A 22,936-nucleotide genomic window follows, 5' to 3' on the forward strand; every position below is an offset into this window, starting at 1 on the left:
TTGATTGTATGGAGTCTTACACGGAGCAGTCCGCTGACACGTTTGCCAAAGAGCGAAGCCTTTGGATGTTCAACGCATCATTGATGCATTTTCCTTCAATTGTCCCATTGTCCTGATTTGAGACTGTAAATAGTAAGTGATTGTTGTCAACTTCCTCGGTTGATATTTCTCCGGTGCTATGGGTGCTTTTTAATGGCATATTGTCCTTGACTGAAATGTTGTTCAATGAATAGGCCTATGCAAAATCTTAAAGAATATTTGATTGCATAATACATTTTGTGCTTGTTCAATTTAATAAAATTAAAACTTAAATTGTTTTAATTTAAGTCTTTAAATAAATAAAATAATTGAATGTTAAAAATTGAGTGACCAAGTTTTGTTCATATTTATTAATAGTATTTATTATAAATATATAATTGCGCAGCTCCCCGTCATTGATCTAGCGCCCCCTCGGCATGTGCGTTCAAAATTCTCTAGCGCCGCCCCTGGTAATAAGCTAATTAAAGCTGCAGTCCGTAACTTTTTGTGCTCTAGCGGTTAATAAACAGAACTGCATGCGTCTTGCGGAAGAACATTGCAGCCGGAGCTACTTCTCTCTGTTTATGTATATGGCGAGTCACGCATGGACTGTGCTCCTCCTCCGCAGTTCCTACCAGTCTGGCCTGAAATAGTCCCAATATAAACACTTATTATAAGTGTACCATAATCAGTCCTTCCAGAAAAATGCGCCTTTTTTGTGTGATTGTTGCGGGCAAAAATCCTTGATTATGTGGCACGTTTTCTTTAAAATGTGATGGAAAATGCGGGATATTTATGCAATTTTATGCAATAAAATTGCGGGAACTTGCAAAAACTGCGGTTTGATGAAAAAGAGAAAAAAAGCACTACATCACAGAAAGTGCTGGGAATATTTAAGTTCTCATCTTGTTTTATTGAAGACCTTAATAAACACATGGCTCAAATTGACAAAACATGGAGTCAAACAAGTTCTGTAGCTTTACAAAAGGAATATGCTGCAACTTCTGAAAAAAATGAATAAATAACTTCCTGTTTTACAGAGGTAGCTTTACAAAACAGACATTTGAGTGCTTTCAATGCACAAAATGCAATCTCTTAAAGGGTTAGTTCACCCAAAAATGAAAATTCTGTCATTAATGACTTCCCCTCATGTCGTTGGACACCCGTAAGACCTTCGTTCATCTTCAGAACACAAATGAAGATATTTTAGTTGAAATCCGATGGCTCAGAAAGGCCTCCATTGGCACAATGTATTTTACACTCTCAAGGTACTAAAGACGTCGTTACAAAGTCCATCTCACTACAGTGGTTCTACAATAACTTTATGAAGCGACGAAAATAGTTTTTGTGCTAAAATCTAAATAACGACTTATATAGTGATGACCGATTTCCAAAAACAGCATCATGAAGCTTCGAAGCGTTATGAATCAGCGAGTCGATTCATGATTCGGATCGCGTGTCAAACTGCTGAAATGGCTGAAATACGTGACTTTGGCGATCCAAACCGCTGAGTCAACTCACTGATTTATAATGCTTCGAAGTTTCATGATGCTGTTTTTTTAATCGGTCAACACACCGGGAAACTGCTTTGCGTGGTCTTTTGCTGTTATTTAACTTCATCATGGTTTCACCGATATCTATGGTTTCACCACAGGGTTTGCAGATTTTCGATGACGTTCACGTTGGGTAATTACGTCACTTCAAAACGTTCCCATGGCAATCGGGGGAAATGGTGGCTCTTGAACATTTTTCAACTTTCTGCTAATATATATGACTTTTTTGCAACGAAAATACGGGGATTATGAAATAATGCTAGTCCCGCATATTTTGCAAGAAAGTGCGGCGTATTTGAAAAAATGCGGCCCCCGAAAATATGCGGACTTTGGCTGATTATGCATTAAATCATGCGATCGCATAATCGGGTTTTTCTGGAGGGACTGCACAATGATTCAGGGTAAGACAAAAACACGGTTTGGAAAATGGATTCATGTTGTACATTCTCATTATATATTTTTGTAAATCTTGAACACAAAAAAATTTACAGGCAGCAGCTTTCAATATAATGGGAAAGATATGTCACCAGGATTATGACGTCAGCCATGTTAACCAATATGCACTAATGATTTTATTTGTTTACATAGTGCCACAAATAGTCAGATTCAAGTCTGTTCTCAGCATATATTATATTAGCCTGACGTTGTCATACTCAATTCTAGTCAGAATATGAGTCTGATACTGCTCCGTTGGGCTGTGATTATGGGGCATGTTTCAACTGAACCAGGAAAGACCTCAATTGACCTATCGGTAAGCCCCTCCCATCGAACGCAGATGAGCCAATGGCAGTTGAGTATCAGTTGCGCTGGGACCGGAACTCGGACATCTTTAGATTTCAGCGCCATAGAGAAAGATTGGAAAATCCGAAGCTGTCATCGGTTTGATGGTGTTTGTGCCTGAGGTACTGTAGCACTGATTCCAGTGATCCTGAGAGGATTTTCTGGTTGTCATACTCTAATTAAGTTACTATTAAAGTTAGTAATTCCCTGCTAAAGTACAAACTGACTAACTATAACTAACTGTTCTCATGCAACGGTGTAGGTCAGAAACATGAAGGTCTACATTTCAGTGCATCTCTCCATATTAAACTGATTAAATGTGAATGTATGTAATCTTACCCTGCGGTACATGAACAGTGTTGATCCTGGATGTTATCATCTGCGATCGTAACAAGAGGCTTCTCCCGTTTGCATTGAGATCTGTAAACCATCGCTTCCAAATTAATCTCTCACCATATTTATTTTATTCCCATTTTATTTCTGTGAGTTTAGATATGTTTAAAGGTCTGCATTATCTGTCTAATAAAGAGGACTCTTATTTTGATGGGTATTATAGTCTACGGGTAGTGAAAGGGAGAGCTCGCACGCAGTTTATCGGAGTTGTTTTACAGATACAAAGTTTACCAGTTATTAACTGCACCCCCGAAAACGCATAAGCTCTGTGTATATGTTTGTTTACTGTTACCCCTTTTCCACCAAGGCAGAGCTAGAGCTAGATCGGAGCCAGAGCCTAGTTTCAAATCGGTTCTTTGTGTTTCCACACCCAAAGCTCCAGCTCTGAGCCAGGAAAAGTGGTTCTTAAGTAGCACCAAAACATTGCTGGGCTAGAACAGGGCTAGAAGTAAGAACCGATTACGTCAGGCGCTGGGGGCGGGGTCAACAAGACCAACACAAACTTGAGATCCGCCATTTTTGAAATAGCAGCTAATGGAGCTAACAGCTGCTGCTCGTTTGTAATCTCCGTCTATACAAATTACGGCGAACTGCATGAATGCGTTGGATTCGCTGTGGTGTCGTTGTGTGTTGATGCCGATGTAGGATCTTAAAGCCATGTGAATCAATGGTAATGCAACATTTGCATTGTTGATGGAAGGCTTCGCAGCGGTGCTGTGCAGAGACCGATCGCCATATGACAACGAGTCCAGCGAGAGCACACGACTCCTTTTGATTCACTCATGCGGGTTTTTTTTATATCATACGTGGATCGGTCTGCGCAGCGCCGATGCATCTCGAACAAGCCTGGTGTGTTTGTGTTTCCCCGCTGCCCAGGGTTGCCAGGTTTTCACAACAAAACCCATCCAATTGCTACTCAAAACAAGCCCTATCGCGTTTCAGGGGGGCTTCCCCAGTAAAAAACACATTTGGGGGTAAAATATGTGTTTTTTTGGCATGGTTGCCTACTTAAATTCGCATTCCCGGGGCTAAATATCACATAATTGTGGTCGCCTCAACCCGCGGACATGAAAAACAGCCCGCGGCAACAGTGATGAAGTAGCCCAACTTGGCAACACTGCCGCTGCCTCGCTAGCGTTGCTGAGAGAGATGAGACGTATACAGTGACGTAAGACCTGGCTCTGTTGTGGCTCTCAGCAGGTGGAAAAATAAACCGGTTCTTAGAAGGCTCCTCAGTCGAACAAACTATGAACTGGGACTAGCTCTGGCTCTGAATTAGCTCTAGCACTGCCTTGGTGGAAAAGGGGTATGTGAGTGTTTTTGTGTAATTTGCTGTGTATGTTAATGGTAATGCCACGGAGAGAGGGCTAGAGAGAGAGAGAGTTTGTGAATGAGATGTTAATGCGCACTTCTTATGCTTTGTTTGTTTGTTCAGCTCTTACGATGATTTTTTGAGTGAAAAACGATGTAATAAACTTCATAAACCATCAGTAAAGTTTGGCCATCATTCGGACGGGGTAAACGTTACATTCTGTGTTCAAAAACATCTTGGGATAAGGTTTTCACACTGACAGCTGTACATTGTAAGATATAGCAACTCTGTTTGTCCAAGTTAGCAACAGTAACTAAGGGGGGCGGGGCTTACTGATAGGTCAATTGGATAGACCTACAACCAATCAGAACAACGGAGCGACGCACAACGTTAGTTGTCAAATGTCAACCAAACTCAACTGCTCACAGTGTTGCTAAGTCCGTGGTTTTCCCTTGGGTTGTTTTTCCATGTCCGCGGGTTGAAACGACCCCAATTATGTGATATTTAGACATTTTAGCAGGCAACCCTGCCAAAAAAACCCACATATTTTACCCCCCAAACGCCATTTTTCCCAGAGAACCGGAAAAGTTTTTGTTGTGAAAACTTGGCAACCCTGTCTGCACACACGCTGGAAGAAGTCGAATAAGAAGTGTAAACGATCTTTGCCGGTGTTGTAAAAAAGAATTTAAGGATACACGGAGTACTTACCAACACGGTCATCATTTCTGAGAGAAATAGTAAAGGTGAATTCATACGAACAAGTTCTCCATTTAGGATTAGAACAAATTCAACCCAAGCGCTCTTTGGTGACGTGGATGCTTACGTTACTGTTGATCATCTGTCCATCATTGTCTAAAACCCGCCCACACAATTTCATTGGTCCGAACAGCTCCTGTTGTGGCATAGTTGCTCCACAACGGATCAAGTCCAGACCGAACTGCCCAACCTCGAATGTTGTGGGCGGGGCTAAGTTCAGCTGGCATCCAGGCTATCATTATATAGTTATTAGCAGTGTTGGGGGTAACGCATTACAAGAAACTTGAGTTACGTAATAATATTACTTTTTCCAAGTAACTAGTAAAGTAACGCATTACTTTTCAAATTTACAACAATATATCTGAGTTACTTTTTCAAAAAACTAACGCAAGTTACCTTTTCAAATTAATTTGACTGACAGCTCTCCTGCCCCCATGTTGAGAAAAATAAGTGCAGAGGCACTAAATGTGAGCATTTATTTATTTCACATGCACTGTAAAGTATGGAATAGGGGTTCGTTTTAGGATGGGAGCACTACAGAAAGATTCCGGCCAGAGAATCCTTTATCAGCTTTATTTCAAGATCAGGATGCCAATATACAAGTTCAAGTGTATGTGGTCTAAACAGGGAGAAAGAAAAAGAAATAATGGAATGGTAATAATAACTGATTAATAAACAAATAAAGGAATACTATACTATGCTCATTGTCATCACTCACAACAGTACAGTACATAAATTAATAATTTACGTTAATACAGTGCAACAAAATATGTCACTATATGCCCTTTAATATCTGTACTGCTGCACCTTTAAGTGGCTATGCAGACTGACACTGTATCACTATAACACTCGATGCAGGTAGCACAAAATAAACAGTAAATGCACTGTACTCGAACACAGAAGCATATTTCTTAATAACTAACATGAATAAGGTCTAAATCGACATATAGAGGGCTAATTATTGCATACAGCAAACATGTTGCGCGATCAACAACACGATCTGACATCATGACTACACTAATTAGTCACGCAGTTCAACAAATAAAACTAGTTCGCGTGAACATACATACATTTCACAATATTCATCACAACGCAGTACAAACATGCAACAGTAGTAGGAACTTACTTGCTTTTCATAGAACGCACACTAATTAAAGAAAAGGGTCTCTGAATCTTCTCTCATCATCCCTAAACACAAACCGTCTGAGCAGCGTGCTGTATTTCCTGTCCAGGCGCAGTTCACGTGATGGAGCGTTCAAACGCACTTAGAAAACCTCAGCGCTGAACAAATAGGCTTTCAGACAAGGCTGCCCCCAACTGTCCGAATGGCAGTTGAAAGAGTAGGAGAAAGTCTATTTGGTGGTCTCTTCTTCTTCTTTGTCCTCAAGAGCTGGGAGCAGAATGAGTCGGGCTACTGGACGAATGTAGGTGCGGTCCTTCACTTGAACACTGATAGTCCGTACGCGTCCATCTGCTCCTGGATGAGTCTGGGTAATCCGTCCTACGGGCCATGACGCTCTGGGAAGTTGGGGATCCACGATTAAAACAACGTCGCCTATGGAGAGTGCCTTACCGTCTTTCCTCCACTTACTGCGCTCTTGCAACCCTGGTAGGTAGTGACTGATGAAGGATGACCAGAAACGATCGGCGATGGCTTGGCTATGCCTCCAACGTCTTCTCCCGAGGTCACTGGGGTCGTAAACTGCTTGAGGAAGCGACGAGTCGTGACGGCCCATGAGGAGGAGGTTAGGCGTGACCGGATCTGGATCAGAGGCATCTGATGACAAGTAGCCTAAAGGTTTCGCATTCATTATGCCCTCGACCTCCACTAAAATTGTTATCAGGACAGGTTCAGGAACAGTCTGGTCTTTAAGGACAACGCGAAGTGCAGTCTTGATAGACTTCACTTCCCTCTCCCATGTGCCACCAAAGTCCGGCGCACTTGGAGGATTGAATCGGAAGGATATCTGCTGTTCAGCAAGTTGCTCTCTCCACTGAGGTGCCATGGCAGCAACGGCTTCACGCAACTCTCTCTCTCCACCGACAAAGTTGGTACCATTGTCCATGAGGAGTTCGAACGGTCTACCACGTCGAGAGATGAATCTTCTCAGTGACAGCAGGAAAGCATCTGTATCAAGGCTTTCTAATAGATCCAGATGCACCGAGCGAGTTGTCATGCATTTGTAGACAATGCCCCACCTTTTTTCGGTGCGGCGACCGATCCTCACTTGGAAAGGTCCAAAGCAATCAACTCCGGTTGAATAGAACGGTGGCTTATGGAGTCGTAGGCGAGCTGGTAATCTGCCATCTTCGGTACGTCGGGTTTTGCTCTCCATCGTCGGCACTCCAGACATGAATGCTGATGCTTTCGAATGGCCTCTCTACCACGGATAATCCAGAACCTGCGTCTGATCTCGGCAAGAACTCGTTCTGGCCCAGGGTGCAGTAGTGACTCATCGAAATCCTTGATGATAAGCTTCGTCACGGGATGGCTTGGATCCAGGATAACTGGGTGGATAGTATCCAGGTCTAGTCCTTCAGCATGCCTTAACCTGCCACCGACTTTGAGTAGCTCTGTGGATCTTTCATATTCTGGTGACAGAGATGTGAGACGACTGTCTGAAGGAAGAGTACGTCCAGCTTTGAGAGCTCTCAATTCTTCAGCAAAGCCGTCCTCTTGAGCCTTTTGTAACATCAGCTTCTCTGCTTGCAGAAAATCGGCAGCGGGAAAGTGCACTGTAGTATTAGCATCAGCCGCCCCGTGAAAGGAGCCAGCAGTTTCCTTAAGAAGCTCTTTCCAGTTGGAGAACTTATTGGGGTTCGGAAGTTGTATTTCCTGTCCAGGCGCAGTTCACATGATGGAGCGTTCAAACGCACTTAGAAAACCTCAGCGCTGAACAAATAGGCTTTCAGACATGCACAATAAAGATTCTGTACTCCTTAAAATGAATAAAATCAGTCAAATGCAAAATCAGAGTACTATGCAAACCTCCAACAATTAAATGTTAAATAAAAACAATTTTTATGCATAATCTACCTTTATATTTAATTAACCAATGTCTTGCTGCTACCCTTTGATGATGAAAATTACTAGATTTTTTGTTTTTATTGGTAAATTTTTTTTCTCCTGCATCCTATTCTACCATTATCCAGAATGGCAGCAGAGCTGTGCCCTCTACTGTTCATGCGTGATTTTGCATTTTTACCTCAGCCTGGGGCTTATTATTTCAATTTTGGTATGAAGAGGTCTTTACCGTTGCACAAAAATATAACTTTTTTTTTTATAAACAAAAACAAGCCCAGCCCAGGTGAGAAAAAGTAATGCAAAAGTAACGTAACGCATTACTTTTCTTAAAAAGTAACTAAGTAACTCAATTAGTTACTTTTTAAGGGAGTAACGCAATATTGTAATGCATTACTTTTCAAAGTAACTTTCCCCAACACTGGTTATTAGGCAGAGATCGGGGAAAATTGTTACTTAGCACTCAACCTAATTATTTCATTAATCTTGCAAGCACTATTGGTTTCTTAAACAAAGACCTTAAAGAAGCCTAATAAATGTTTTGGAGAGGCAGAAAAATAAACCCCCTGTAAGACTGAGAAAGCCTTATGCGATTAGAAATATTTCCACGCTAGCTACTGGCAAAGTAAGGGAGAAAATGTAAGAAATTGAGAGAAAATCTGTCCCTTTACGAGGAGCAATATCCATGTGTCCTGGACATTTTATGCTTATTGCATTATGTAAAAAAAACAACAAAAAAAAAAACATAAAAATAATGTATATAGAATAATGCACTTTTCAGAGTCTATCCATCATTGTTTCATCACACTCAGTCTTTTACAAGGGAAGAGAGGAAGAGATGAGGAGGAAAGAAAGGGGCAGTGCCTTCTCTCCTCTGTCTTTTAACGGACACTCTCATCTTTCTCAGGCAGCCAAACAGGAGCTGGTGTAATTGAATTGAATGCGGCTATCTCAGAAATTGCCCATGAATTCTATTGCATTATGCCACAAGCGTGACCTGTAGAAAGCAAATGGTGCAGTAATTGTTTTATCTTCTCCTCTGCTGCTGTCCAATAAAAAGTTCAGTTTATATGTATCAAGGTAATAATTCAAAACTAACCAAAACTTTTATTTCTTCTCTTGTGATGATTAGATGAGAGGGGATTTTTCATGAAATACTTAACCTTTCCCATTAGCCAATGTAATATATGTTCGCCACCCCTGCTCTATAGTGATATTGCCATAGTTTTTAATGTTATATTTTTTTACCTCATTCATCACATTCTCTGGGTACATGAAGATAGAAGCTTATATAAAATACCCATAGTAAAACTGTATATTATATATGGACACATGTTAATAAGAAATATGTGAGGTTTTTTTATATTTATATTATTTTATATTATACAGCGACCATATACTGTAAAAACAACATACAAACAAATGATCTAAGCAGATGTGTACAATACCTAGTCTTGTGTCTAAGGACTCTTATTTTGAAGTGTATTTTTGTTTGACTTCCTGTGATTAGTTCTTTGTTTCCATAGTTGCCCTGATTAGTCTCCATAGCAACTCATTACCCATAGCTGTTCCTTGTTCCAGCTCTTGCTATCTTGTGTATTTAAAGTGTTTTCACATGTCCTTTGTCTGGAGTTGTCATTTATAGATGTTAGACGTTTGCTTGTTTCTGTTCTGATTTTGCTCGTGTCTGGAGTACTCTGTTTCTGCCTGGATTTATTTTTATGTTTTTTTTTATTTTAAATAAATGTTTTTGCTGCATCTAGATCTAGCTCTCGCTCTTCTGAAACAGCTCAATACTGTATATGTTGTCTTATTATTTTTAACATGTCTATCTTTAATATTTACAAATATAGGAAAGGGATAATCCATGGATCAGTATTCTAAAGTGAAAATCATGATAACTCTGAAGTCATTGTAAACTTTTGACGTTTTTGTAAGGTTTTGGATAACTAATGACTCAAGTGTTACTACTTACTTCTATAAGAATTACTAGTTATTTGGATCAGTATTCTAAAGTGAACATCATGATAACCCACTAGTAATTACTTAAAGGGGTCATATAATGGTACATGCACTTTTACAAGTTGATTGTATGGAAATGTGTGTTGGCAGTGCCTGTACACAACCATCCTATAATGATAAAAATCCATCCAGTGTTTTTTTTTATTTTTTAATCTCCTTATGTTTTCCCCTGTCTCAAATCGAGCCGTCTGACCATGTGATGTCATAAACGAGGGTCAGTATAAAGCAGGTTTTGCTAAGAAGCTTCTCCTGAAAAAAGCATCGCTACCAACTATTCGTGTTCCTGCTGCACCTCCAGAAGAAGTGAGTGTAACGTTTTATTAACCTTTAAATTAATCTTTGCAAATCGCTTGCACGCTTCACGATGAATGCGGCTACAGTTTACAGGGTAAGTTACATTACGGCATGCTTTCTATGTATGACGTTTTCATTATAATTCATTGTCACACCTTTATAATGAACAACGCTTTATGGTTATTACAAACTGTGTACGCTGGTGATAAAGTTAACGTGGTAACAATGAACTAACGTATACATCAGTAAACACATAGCATTCGTATCTCACTAGGCTGATGTCACGGTGTGACTTTTCCTGGGGCGGAACCATAGTGACAGAGATTTGTTCCGCCCGGATCAAACACCACCACTTCCGGGTTCCCGTCCCCGCGCCAAAAATCATAGAGAATCGGTGGCAGGTGCTCCAATAAACAGCGCGATCTCCGGATTGGGTGAAGGGGAGGTAGGAGGAGTACAAAGAGGGCCTCCAGAAGTCAGTCGGGGTCAGTCGGGGTCAGTCGTTGCAGCGGTCACACACAGCCGCAGCTGTTAGTTCCGGGTCAGGCTCAAGCTGAGCGTGGTGGTAGCCGCTTCCAGCCGTTGCGGCGAGAGGATCTGGGCATCTGGGCAAACAAAGGATAACACGAGGTGGATATTGTGGACTGAGCGATCAAAGATCCGGAGAGCTATAAAGAGAAGAAAAGAGACGAGGCTGAGTATAATAAAGACCGAGTTTTGCATTGTGATTCAAGTGTCAAGTGTGTGTCCGATTCTGAGAAGTTACATGCAGGACAGTTGCCGGAAGTGCTAATGAGCAAATCCCTTCGGGAGAGAGAGCACAGCGATCAGGACGCGAGCCAGACACTGGAAGAGAGAACAAGACGAGCACACGGGTTGATCAATGTGTGAGTACCCTGAGAAACGTATACAGTAACAACTTCATCGGAAGTTTATCATCTGTGAGCCTTGTGACGTTGAAACTAGGAAAACGAGTGGCCCCACCGCGGAGAGTGAGCGTGGGAGAGCCAGAGACGGTGGACAGTGAAAGCCGCCGGGGTGGCTTTCAGCAACGTCCTTTTCGTTGGTTCTTCGCTATACCAGCGCTTCAGCGATCCCCCCCCCCGAGATAAACGACGCGGGAAAAGTGGTCTCTGGACCTTAAGTACACCTGGTTAGTGTGTAGAGTGCCGTGGGTGAGTCAGCATCTTGACTTTGAGAGTGTACACTTGGAATCTGCTGTGTTGTGCTGTGTGTGTGCGTGTCGTCCCAGAGACCATTATCCAGGCTGACCTACTCTCTGGGGAAGGTACGATCCCGAAGCTGGCGGAGTAACTAGCCCTAACCATTCACGCTGTGAACCTCACCCTACTCTCTGTCTCTACGGCTGTAGCACGACCGGAGCCAAGTAAGCACTCTCTTGAATAGCCATTGATACGTGCTTGTGTCGGAGGAAATTGTGTGTGCGTGTGCAGGGCCCGAGGAGAGGAGAGGGGAACGCTACATACTCCCAGAGCAAAGTCATACTTACCTGTGTGAAGCCATCTAGAGAAGCGCCCGATCCAGCACCACTGCCGTGGTCAAGCCCCCTGAGCCACCGCTATCACAGAGCCTGGAGCAAGGAGAGAGAAACGGATGAATCGTGTCTACGGAGTCTGTGAGTGATATCCATTGAGCAAAGTCATACTTACCTGCACTTACCTGTGTGAAGCCATCTAGAGAAGCGCCCGATCCAGCACCACCGCCGTGGTCAAGCCCCCTGAGCCACCGCTATCACAGAGCCTGGAGCAAGGAGAGAGAAACGGATGAATCGTGTCTACGGAGTCTGTGAGTGATATCCATTGAGCAAAGTCATACTTACCTGCACTTACCTGTGTGAAGCCATCTAGAGAAGCGCCCGATCCAGCACCACCGCCGTGGTCAAGCCCCCTGAGCCACCGCTATCACAGAGCCTGGAGCAAGGAGAGAGAAACGGACGAATCGTGTCTACGGAGTCTGTGAGTGATATCCATTGAGCAAAGTCATACTTACCTGCACTTACCTGTGTGAAGCCATCTAGAGAAGCGCCCGATCCAGCACCACCGCCGTGGTCAAGCCCCCTGAGCCACCGCTATCACAGAGCCTGGAACAAGGAGAGAGAAACTGATGAACCGTGTCTACAGAGTCTGTGAGTGATATCCTTTGAGCGAAGTTATACTTACCTGTATGCCAAACAAAAGTCCCAGTATTGACCCAGATCCAGCGGATGCCCCGGAGGTACCGACTTCTATGACACCGGCCCCTTGATCCATTCTGAAAGGAAGCCATCGGAGCACGCCCGAGAGAGAGAGGTACCCCTGTCGCCCCGTTCCCCTGTACTTACCCGTTCTACCCCTGTGTTCAGGAGAAGGAGCAAGCCGTGGCGTAAATCCCCCGAAAGGTCCGCCCTGGGAAAAAGAAAGAAAGAGACAAGTGAGCACATAGCAGGACATGGAAGCCAAACATTGAGAAAAAGGACGAAACGACTTATCTGAGGTTCTCCTGCGGAGAGAGCCGGCGAGCTCTGAGGCGGTGTCCTCACTCTCCAGTCCTCTTGGATTTTAGCCCCCTCACTTCCCCTTCCCCCCAATTTTAAGTAAATTAATAAAGACCAGTGTCCTCGTGTGTCTGGTCGTCTGGGGTATCACTGGGAACCTCCCCGAGGTGAAAAATAAGGGAGGAGCGGGACTCACGCGGTCCGCTCCGACCTGTGACACTACCCTGCCAGTAACGTTACATACAAAGATAGATCAAAGTGTCAGAAACGTTATAAACGTCAGAAACCTTAATTGTCGAACTTCGTTGGGGCCGTCATCTTGTTCCGGGTCCGACTCCGGTTCAAATTGTGTTCTCAGAGACTCCCGTTGCCATTTCTCCAAATCATACCCTCAACTGTTGTCAAGGCAACACTTCACGTGTGTTGTGTCAAAACGGCCCACAGAACAGAGGTTTTATTATAAATATATAAGATAATCAATGTAGGCCTAGCTACGCGTTGCCTGAACCACATTCGTGTGGCTATTATGTTTAAGATTTTTATTTTTTATGAAATGAGGCAGTGGTGTTTTATGACATATTTCGTACGCGAACTTCTGACTTGCGTCCATGACTTGCCAAGTTTGACTCCGGAGAACGAACTCCCGAGGACGGGAGGACACTAGTCCGCCTACAATGCTGACAGTATCACTCAGTATATATTTGTATATGTAGAGCAGGCAATGCATATTATCTTCAATGCATGTTTATAACAAAACGAAATATAAAAAAACCCAGCCTCTTTTTGTTTACATTTAAAAAAACACACACATAATATAGGCATAATATAGGCTATGATTATCACTGTAATAAATTAAATATTACATAAAACACAACCCAGTCTCTTTTTGTTAAATGTCAGTTTATGTGTGATCATCAATAGCAATTATAAAAGTAAGTAAAGGGCCCTATTTTAACGATCTGAAACGCAAGTGTCAAAGCGCGAAGCGCAAGTAACTTTGTGGGCGGGTCTCGGCGCTGTTGCTATTTTCCCGGCGGGATAAATGGCTCTTGTGCCCGGCGCAAATCTAAAATGGGTTGGTCTGAAGTAGCTTCATTATTCATAGGTGTGGTTTGGGCGTAACGTGAATAAACCAATCAGAGAGTCATCCAACATTCCCTTTAAAAGCAGGTGCGCAAGTTCCATTATGGATTGCTATTATTATGGCGTATTTACCAGGAGCACGCCAGGAGCGGTTCACAGCCGAGGAGACTGATGTTCTTGTAAGAGCAGTGAAAGACAGAGAAGTGAAGTTGTAATATTGTACATTATGGTATATAAAGGTGATTTCACAGTGTTTTTTTTTTTCAGTCTTTCAGTTTTTTCAGTTTTTCAGTCGATTTATTTTTCCTGGTTCTTGATGGACAAACCAATTTGTCAGATGTCCTTATATATATGTCTTGCCACTATTGGGCAAACAGGTCTTATCCTTAATTATTACAATTAGCCTGAATCATTTGTGAGCTAGATTTATGCCTATTTTTTCACATCTTCGTGGCACACCACAATGATTTCCGTCATCTCATGTGTTAATATTTTTTTAGTGTAACAATTTATGATTTGCAAAAATAACTGTTGCATCTGTGTAGATTACATGAGCAAAGTGTATGTGCGTTGTGCACGCTATACATTATGGTCAAGCATGCGCCCTTAAAATAGCATAATGAACAACGCGCAACGCGCCACTGACTTTAGACTAGGTTTTTTCTGGTCAGTGGCGCAATTGTTTAATGGAACAGCAAAATAGCACCAGGGATTGTTTGCGCCGGAACACGCCTCCTTTTTTGCGCTGAACCGCCCAGGGAGCGCAAGTTCATTCACTAGTTTAGCGACGTGCTTCTGTGGAGGGAAAAGCGCGCTTTGCGCGGGTGCAAAATAGGAATGACACATGCGTCGGTGTACAAAGTCAATTGCGCTGGGTGCAAGATAGGGCCCAAAAGGTATAAGAAGCTAAACAATAAATAAAGCAATTCAGTCAAAGTCAGCGCTAGGAGACTACAACGGTAAAGTTTAATAGCTTAAAAATATAAAGTTATGAAACTTCACTTTGCCCTCAGACAAAACGATCTGTCTGGGAACAAATTATAGATTAATGAGAGCAAAGATCATCCGTTAGATCTACACAAGACGAGATGAATCATATCTTATGTTTAACCACTACAGAGACATCAGAGCCAGCGGCAGACGGCAGAAGGACTGGCCGAGGAAAGGCGCCTCTCGGTGGGGATGAGTGATTGAGCGCCGCTGAACCACTGGAGCTCACAACTCCGAAAACGGCAAATCAAATTTTTAAAAAGGCGCTCTCTTAATAAATAAACCACAGATTTGAGCTTTAAACAACTACATTCTCGCCTTGAAAAGGACTTAAAACTACATTTTGAAAAACATTAACACTACCAGAGGGCTCTCGCTAAGACCCATTCGTTTAGCCACCAAAGGGCCAAGCTGGTATCAGACTTTTGCCGAATCCAGTCGGTAAGACAGCGATAACATCTTTTTTAGATATGAAGGCTTCGAGTGGTGTTCTTTGCTCGGGTTTTAACGAAAAGGAAAAGTTTAAATCGCTTAAAACAGAAGCGATAGCTGATTCGAACGAGTGATGCTCCACGGCGGCAAATCTGCTAACGTCGCTGCGCTGTCGTCATCGTCTAAAGCCCGCCCCAACGTTTCTAATTGGTGCCGCGATTTCTAGGGATTAGAAATGGGTTTGAATGGGGTCTTTGCCAGACTACTTGCAGAGCAAATCTAAATTTGCCGGAAGTTGTCTGGGTTTTCCCAGGCTATGTACTTCCTGCTTTAATGACGTAAATAGAACATTTTGTCGACAAACCTCCGCCCACAAGAATACGCAAAAAGGGGGCGTGGTCTTGTTGCTCTCCCACGTGGAGAAGAGGAAGTGTTGCGTTCGGTTGCGTTTGTAGTGTGTTTGTCGCCATGTCGTTGAGACAATGTTATTTTCATCCCGGAGTCAAATCACCTTTGTTTGGCCTTTTGGGACACTGTACTTTGAGCACATGCATCTCCCCGTTATGGTAAGAGGCGTGACCTTTCTGGGCAACGTGCGCTAAGCTGCTGTCGAATCACAACACGGGAACCGCTGGCACAATCAGAACTCGTTACGTATTTCTGAAGGAGGGACTTCATATAAGGAATAAGGAAATCTTCAAGCCGTTTTTAGGACAGTGAAAACAGCGGTATACAGATAAGTAAAATTGTGTGAAAAATACTGTGTTTTTACACGCGAAACATGAACACATGTTATATTGCACACTGTAAACACAATCAAAGCTTCAAAAACACAGGAAAAACGGGACCTTTAAAGTATATTACATACTTTTCATTTAGACACTAAAGAATCATATTAATTTGTACAAAAATGGCATTATATGACCCCTTTAAGTCTTACTAATTAAAATCTTACAAAAACCTTGAAAGCTTACAATGACTTCAGTGATTTCTAGAGTTACCATGTTTTTCACTTTAAAATCATTAGTAATTCCTTCTGAAGGATGTAGTAACACTTGAGTCATTACTAGTGGGTTACTATGACCTTTATTTTAGAATGAATTATATATTATTTATTATTATTTATAATTATGATGAACCTGTATATAGTAGTTCTTAGTAGTCCTTTGTGAGGCTGAACCGCAGACGGCTGGTATGAGCGGCTTTATTCCGTGCTGTCGTTTCCACCGGTTTCAAAACATGTTTCCGTTATATTATTATTTTCTGCTCGACCAGCACTTTGCAACAACACAACCTTGATTCTGAAGCGACTTTCAGTATGTTTTCTGTAACAACGTCTGAAGTTTACGTTTTACATGGTGTGAGAAACCACACAAAATCCAATTTCCAGAAATGCGAATTTGATTCATATATGAATGTAGCTTGAAACAGATTCGAAAACTCGTATTTCATGTGATTTTTGGCTGTTCAGACATGCTAAATCTTATCTGATTTCAATTGGATATGCACAGTGATGTAACATGCACAAAAAAATCGGATTTGGACTTACAAGCTGAACGTAGCCATAATGTAGATGTATCCAATGAGTGTGTTGAATGCTTCTGTAAGCTACACTTTCAGTGGCTTTTAAAGTGGTGGCAACATGTCTAACCTGCAAATTACACAGGAATGCTTCTAGCTTCGGGATGGGATGGGATGGGGGTGGGTGGGTGTTAATCACATTTGAAAAATAAACAATACCAAGTCTATAAAACATGTCAACACTCCACGAAGCACAAGAAGCAAAGAGCAGTTTTTAGTTAATTTAACAGAAATCCTAATCTTTATTTAAGGTACTCGTTCCAAATGCCTGAGCATATAAAGTATGTTTGACTGTATGGAAGAGAGACAACACATGTCAGCTGATGCCAGAATCAGAATCAGGTCATCTTAGAGACTCCTACTTTCCCTGACACCGCCAAGGAGGCCGTCCCTGAACTGCTGGCGCAGGTCTAGTTTGGTTTCAGCTTTGTGTTGGGATTCGGACATTCGGCACGGAATGAGCATTCACTCGTTCTCGTGCGCTCTGTCTTGTCATGTGAGCGTGCGCTCTTCTGTCCATATGTGTTGTGTTCTGTGTAGCACGTGGTTCATGTTTACATCGGCTGCATGCTTTCATATTGTCATGTTTTGTGTGAACACTATTGAGTGTTCTTATTGGCTGCGTGTTCATGTCATGTTTTGTTTGGGAACATGGTTTATGATTTGTGTTTGCTGGCCATGTGCCATGTGTTTGTCATGTTTGATGTGAGCACATGGCTTGTTATGTGTTTCCTTGTGCCATGTGCTCTCCTGTCTATTGTTTAACCCAGCCCATCTTGATTCCTGATTATTGGTTCATTTGCCCCATCTGTCTTCCCTCGTTACCCTCTTTTGTGTGCTCCCCATTTATTAGGGGCCAAGCACTGAAGGTGTGGAGGCACCTATTGTAATCATTAGATTTCTTATTATTATTCTGCCATGGGAGTATCCCAGATAGCAATGAGTCGGCGGACCACCGGCGGTGATCCGGCGGCTGTAGAAGCGTCAGAATTGCGTAATCGCAAACACGTTTGACGGCGCACCGCCGGCGGCAGCCGCTTTTTAAAAGCGGCAGCCGGCTTCCTACCGCCTTCGTACCGCCGCCGGCCCGCAGGCAAACCGCCGTTCCGCCGCCTTTATACCAAAAGGCGGCCGTCGGAGGCAAACGCTATTTTCGAGCGATCTGCCTCCGCTTATTGTGTAATAAATAATATATATATTTATTTATTATTCATATATTTGTAACATGCAGTTTATGATGGATAATAATTGAACAAACCAGATAAATTCCCATTTGGCATTTTTATTCCACATTTCAAAGTACATTAACTGTCAATGATACAAGATAATATAAATGAAATATAACAGACAATAAATAAGCTTAAATAGGCCTATAAATAACAAAACATTTTTACTAAAGAACCTGCATGTTTCCAATTAAATTTTGGTTTTAAAAAAAAAAAAACAGCCTTAAAAGCAAATTATAACACTTACAATATTTGTTAATAACAAATAGGTCAGCTCTGGGATGAAAAGAATTACCATTAAATATTATATCAAATAATGAGGATATTTGGTACCAAAGAATGTGCAGGATACCAAATAAATCGAGGTATAACATCACATTTAACAAGCCATTTCTAACAATAGGATAAATGGTAATAATTTAGAGTAAAGCTCTGGAGAAGAACAGAACATTATAACAAGCCTGACTATGGGTTCTCCGGTTTTCCCCGACCTCCAGAATGAGGCAGCGCAAATTGGCTTATCTTCAGTGATTTCTTGTGCGCCTATATAAAGGACAAACAACCTCGCCATCCCATATCTATCCAAGGAGCTGCCTTCAAGGCAGGGTCACAGGGAATAAAAAAAAGTAATTTCCACAGTGAACAGTGTGGATTGGGTGAGTGTAGCCTGAAACTTCTGGCTTCTTTAGGGGTCTTGATGTTACTGACTGCAGGATAAAGAAAGGGTTCCAGGTGTCAGTAGTCAGCCTAGGTGTAAGAGGTCGGCTGTGGGTCCCTCTCAGCTGTGCGGCGTCTTTTTCCGCCTTCACGATCAGATGCTCCTTTCAGGTAACGCATAACGCTAACCTGGACCGCCTCATCAGTGGCATCCTGGGTTGCCGGGTTCTTCCGGATGGCTCCTGTAGAAAATACAGATCTGTCATTCCATGTGAATGTCATAAGGCCACACACATCTACTTAAATATATAACAAATTTATATATTTATATATATTACTTTGAACAATGGTCTTCAGGAACATGTCTCTAAAACATGCTTTATCCCCTACACCCGTCCAGGTTGTATTAATGGAAAGGTGATTAGAGAAGATACTCTGAAGTATTCGCCACACGGTTGTCTTTAGGTCCCTCCCACATTTGATTGCCAAAAACCGAAGCTGAAAATACAAAAAAGTGTTACAAATTACATATCTCTGAAGCTTCTCATACATAAATATAAAAATGTGACAGGCTGTGGATTCAGACTGTAGAATATGCAGTGTACAATCTTAAATTTTACTTTTTAGATTACCCTACAGCATTATAAACAAAATCAGCACACTTACTGGAGCTCTTTATCCTGCCTCAAACTGTTGTCAAGCAACGCCAAATGGGTTGTCTAGGGGGAGTAACAGACCCCCTGGCAGGGATAACTCTCCAAAAGACACATTGGCACTGAAATGTTGCAGCATAGTGTCCATTTTGTTGTCCATGCTACGCACAACATCGCCAAACTCTCCAAGACGTCGCAGCATTAGGGTCTGATCTGCACCTACAGGGGTTCACAGAATAAAAGAATAAAGCAGTCAGTCCTGGTCCCTCAACTACTAAACTATGACATTTACAACTAGGTCTACTACATGTACAGGTGGCCCCAGTGGGAATTAAACCAACAACCACAGGTGTTGTTTGCAAGTTGTACCTGATTGCCCAGTACGAGCAAACGTCGTCAACATTGTCCCAACTTGCTTCACCTGCTCATGAAGTGAGCCGCTGTCATCCGAAGCTACAAAATGAAAGGCATTTGGTAATTTTGGACCTACATCACAGTCAAAAAAGTAAAATTTAAGAAAGAGTGCATGTTCTCACCTGCTTGTGCATTGCTTTCCCTCAGGGCTTGGTTCTCATTCTGGAAATCTACATAAAAAATATTTTATTTTAATTAATTATATATATATATATATATAAATATAAAACAACAACTACAGGCACAATTTTCCATACTGTTAAAGTTTCCAACATCTGCAATTTCCTGTTTGTCCATCTCAACTCCTTTCAATATTCTTCTCCTTATAGCCCAGTAACTAGACATTGTGACTAACAATTTATTTACCTTGAAAGCCGAAACGATTGTCCAACAGTAGGTCTCTTGGATGAAGACAACCGATTGTGCTCTGGTCAAGGTATCTGCAAGAAAATGTGAACAAAACCGCATTGTTAACGTTATATACAGAATATACAGTAGCTATGCTGTGGGGGGGAAACTGGTCAGCCAAATGTGGAACAGTAAAATGTATTCATTCAGTGTAGTGATTCAAGTAAACTGCATTGTCCTCAAACATAAAAAGTACAGCAGTTCAGAGAAATAACTCATAAATGACCTTAAATGCTAGAAGAACAGTAGCAACACAGCACATGTTAGCTAACACTTGCTAAAACTGACCTAGCAGCATGCTTGTTCGGACTAACAAAATAATTTAAATAACCTATATACATCATTCTGTTTTGTTAGAAAACACCAAAAGTTAAACTTAAGTCTTTCTAGATGTAAAGCTTTGGCTAACTTACCTACAGTAGCTAGATACATTTTAACATGTAGAACATGCTTGAACTCAGTGTGTAAAAAAGGCGAAACAGCACGTGTTAGCTAACACTGTGCATTGTGCACTATATCAGCGTGCGTGTCTGAACAAACTAATTAAAACAACCTACCGGTATATACATCAAAAATGAACATAATATTGTGTGACACAAAAAGGAAACATGTACTTACTTAAACGCTCGTAGTCGAGGATATTTTCTGATCTCCTCTCTTCAAATACTAAAACCATGTGATGAGCGGCCGCTGTTGGTAAATCTGTTTCATATGTTTTACCGGTTTGTCTTCCGCCTTTTTTAGGTATACTGCCCCTCTCGGCCGGTGGAGGTACTTCTCTGTTTTTTTTTTTATTTTATTTTTATTTAAATTAGTACATGTATAGACAAGTACAATACAAAAAGTACAATGAGAGAAAAATTAAAATAATAAAGCATTGTGGTACAGTTCCGAATATGTAGAACAAAGAATAACAACAAATGTAACACTGTATATAAAATAAATAATAAAAATAAGAATTCTGAGATAGAAAATACTTTATAATATTAAGGCAGTCACATGAAATTGAAAAGCTTTCAGGTTTCTGTTTTTGTAAGCTTTTTGTTTTGCGACCTCATGTTTGAGAGGGTTTCAAAGTTGTAAAAATCTGCTTTATAAGAGGTAATATTAGAGGGCTTCTTTTGAGTTATTCTTGTCTTATGAATGTAGAATTTTTCCTAAATAATTAATAATATATTTTTGTTTTTCAGAAAAATATGGGTTTTGAAAACAAAGTAAAATGTCATGAAGTTAGTTCTAATTTTTTGTCATGTCTATTTTAAAGGCAGTCCAAAAAGAAATAGAAAAAAGGGCAATACAAAAATAAGTGTTATCCTAAAATGAACTTTCAAACTTTCTTAACCCTCCTATTATGCTAAAAAAAAAAAAAGTATTACATCCATTATGGGTCAAATTGACCAACACTGTTTAAACACACTCGACATGCAAATAATCAAGTGAAAATTTAAATGTAATTTCCTAAACCTAACCTTATCATGGAATCAAGAGTCAAGAATCTGTTATAAACCCTAATGGCTTTGGAGCAAAAAAAACGAATATTTGATATAATTCACATATAGGCTATTATGATTTTATAATCGCTTCAAATGTGAGAACTAGTTAAAATGCTGTCAGTTCCACTCTATTTCCCAACAAGCCAAACATAGCCAACGTGGCTGGTCGAATTTGAGAGTAGAAATCCTTGTATTTCACAGCGGCTTGCCGCCAGCCGGCCGCGGTCCATTAGGCGGAGGCAACCGCCAGAGAAAATGAAGCTGGCGGCCCGCCGGCTAGTCGGCCGCGGCATCTCGCAAGAAATGGGAGTGACGTATTCGGCGGCAAACGTTTCATCACTGCCAGCGGGACGCACCTATAGCCGACAGCTTAGGGCCGGCGGCAAAAAGAAGCCGTGCCGATATTTTTTGCTATCTGGGATATGGCAGCCCATAGAACGGCTTGCGGGAAAGTTATGAAATTTGGCACACTGATAAGAGGACAGTCTCAACTGTCACGATAGCAAATTTGGAGTCTCTAACTCATTCCTTCTAGCGCCCCCAACTGTCCAAAATTGCACTCACATTTATGATAATAACTTTTGAACCGTAAGGATTAGAAACAAAAAATGTGTTCTCTGATTCTGTGGCTCAAGATGATTCGATTGAACCCTAGCGTTCAATTTTCTGTAGTTGCAATTTTCCCGCCACATTTTCCCACCAAAAGACCTACTTTTTCGAACTCCTCCTAGACGGTTTATCGATTTGCACAAAAATGGAACCAGATCATCTTCAGACAATGGCAACAAAAAGTTATGGAATTCAAGTTGATTCATCAAACTGTTTTCGAATAACACGCAAACACATTTTACATAGTGCTTGCGAAAATAGACTTGAGTGTATTCAGACCAAATTGGTACAAGCATGACCTGATGCAACATGCAGCGTTTCGGCGCAGCGATGGATTTGTCTAAATCATATCAGCCAATGCTGTATTTTAAGAATGCATGAACAGATTGTAACGGAACTTAGTATGGGTCATCAGCACGATGCCCAGAAGGAGCTTGAGAAGTTTCGGACCAGCGTCACCTAGTGGTAAAATACATTTTTCAAACGCTTATAACTTTGGGTGTGGTCAACTTATTTTCACAGAGTACATTTTTTTGGCTCCTGAATCCTTGCCGAGTCCAACCATACCAAACATTCCAGGTTTCGCCTAGTGGTTTGTGCAGCCTTGTGATTTAGCATGTAGCGACTCGGCCACATATGTTATAGAATTAAATTAAAATGAGCTCAATAGGGAATTATGGGTATTAATATTTGGTTTATGATTAATCATAACAGGTTATGATCAAATTATAAATCTCTAAAATCAC

The 22,936-nt window shown here is 41.4% G+C and overlaps 1 long non-coding RNA gene across 1 annotated transcript; it reads right to left on the reverse strand.

The window, feature by feature from the left end:
* Positions 1–18,421: 18,421 nt before the first annotated feature.
* Positions 18,422–19,770, reverse strand: LOC307130992. Its single transcript, XR_013817109.1, has 4 exons — positions 19,636–19,770; positions 19,280–19,485; positions 18,952–19,111; positions 18,422–18,855 (listed from the first exon to the last, which is right to left on the reverse strand). It is a non-coding gene; the product is annotated as an uncharacterized lncRNA (long non-coding RNA).
* Positions 19,771–22,936: the final 3,166 nt, after the last annotated feature.

This window comes from Gobio gobio (genome assembly GCF_949357685.1).
Source record: "Gobio gobio genome assembly, chromosome: 8".
NCBI lineage: Eukaryota > Metazoa > Chordata > Actinopteri > Cypriniformes > Gobionidae > Gobio > Gobio gobio.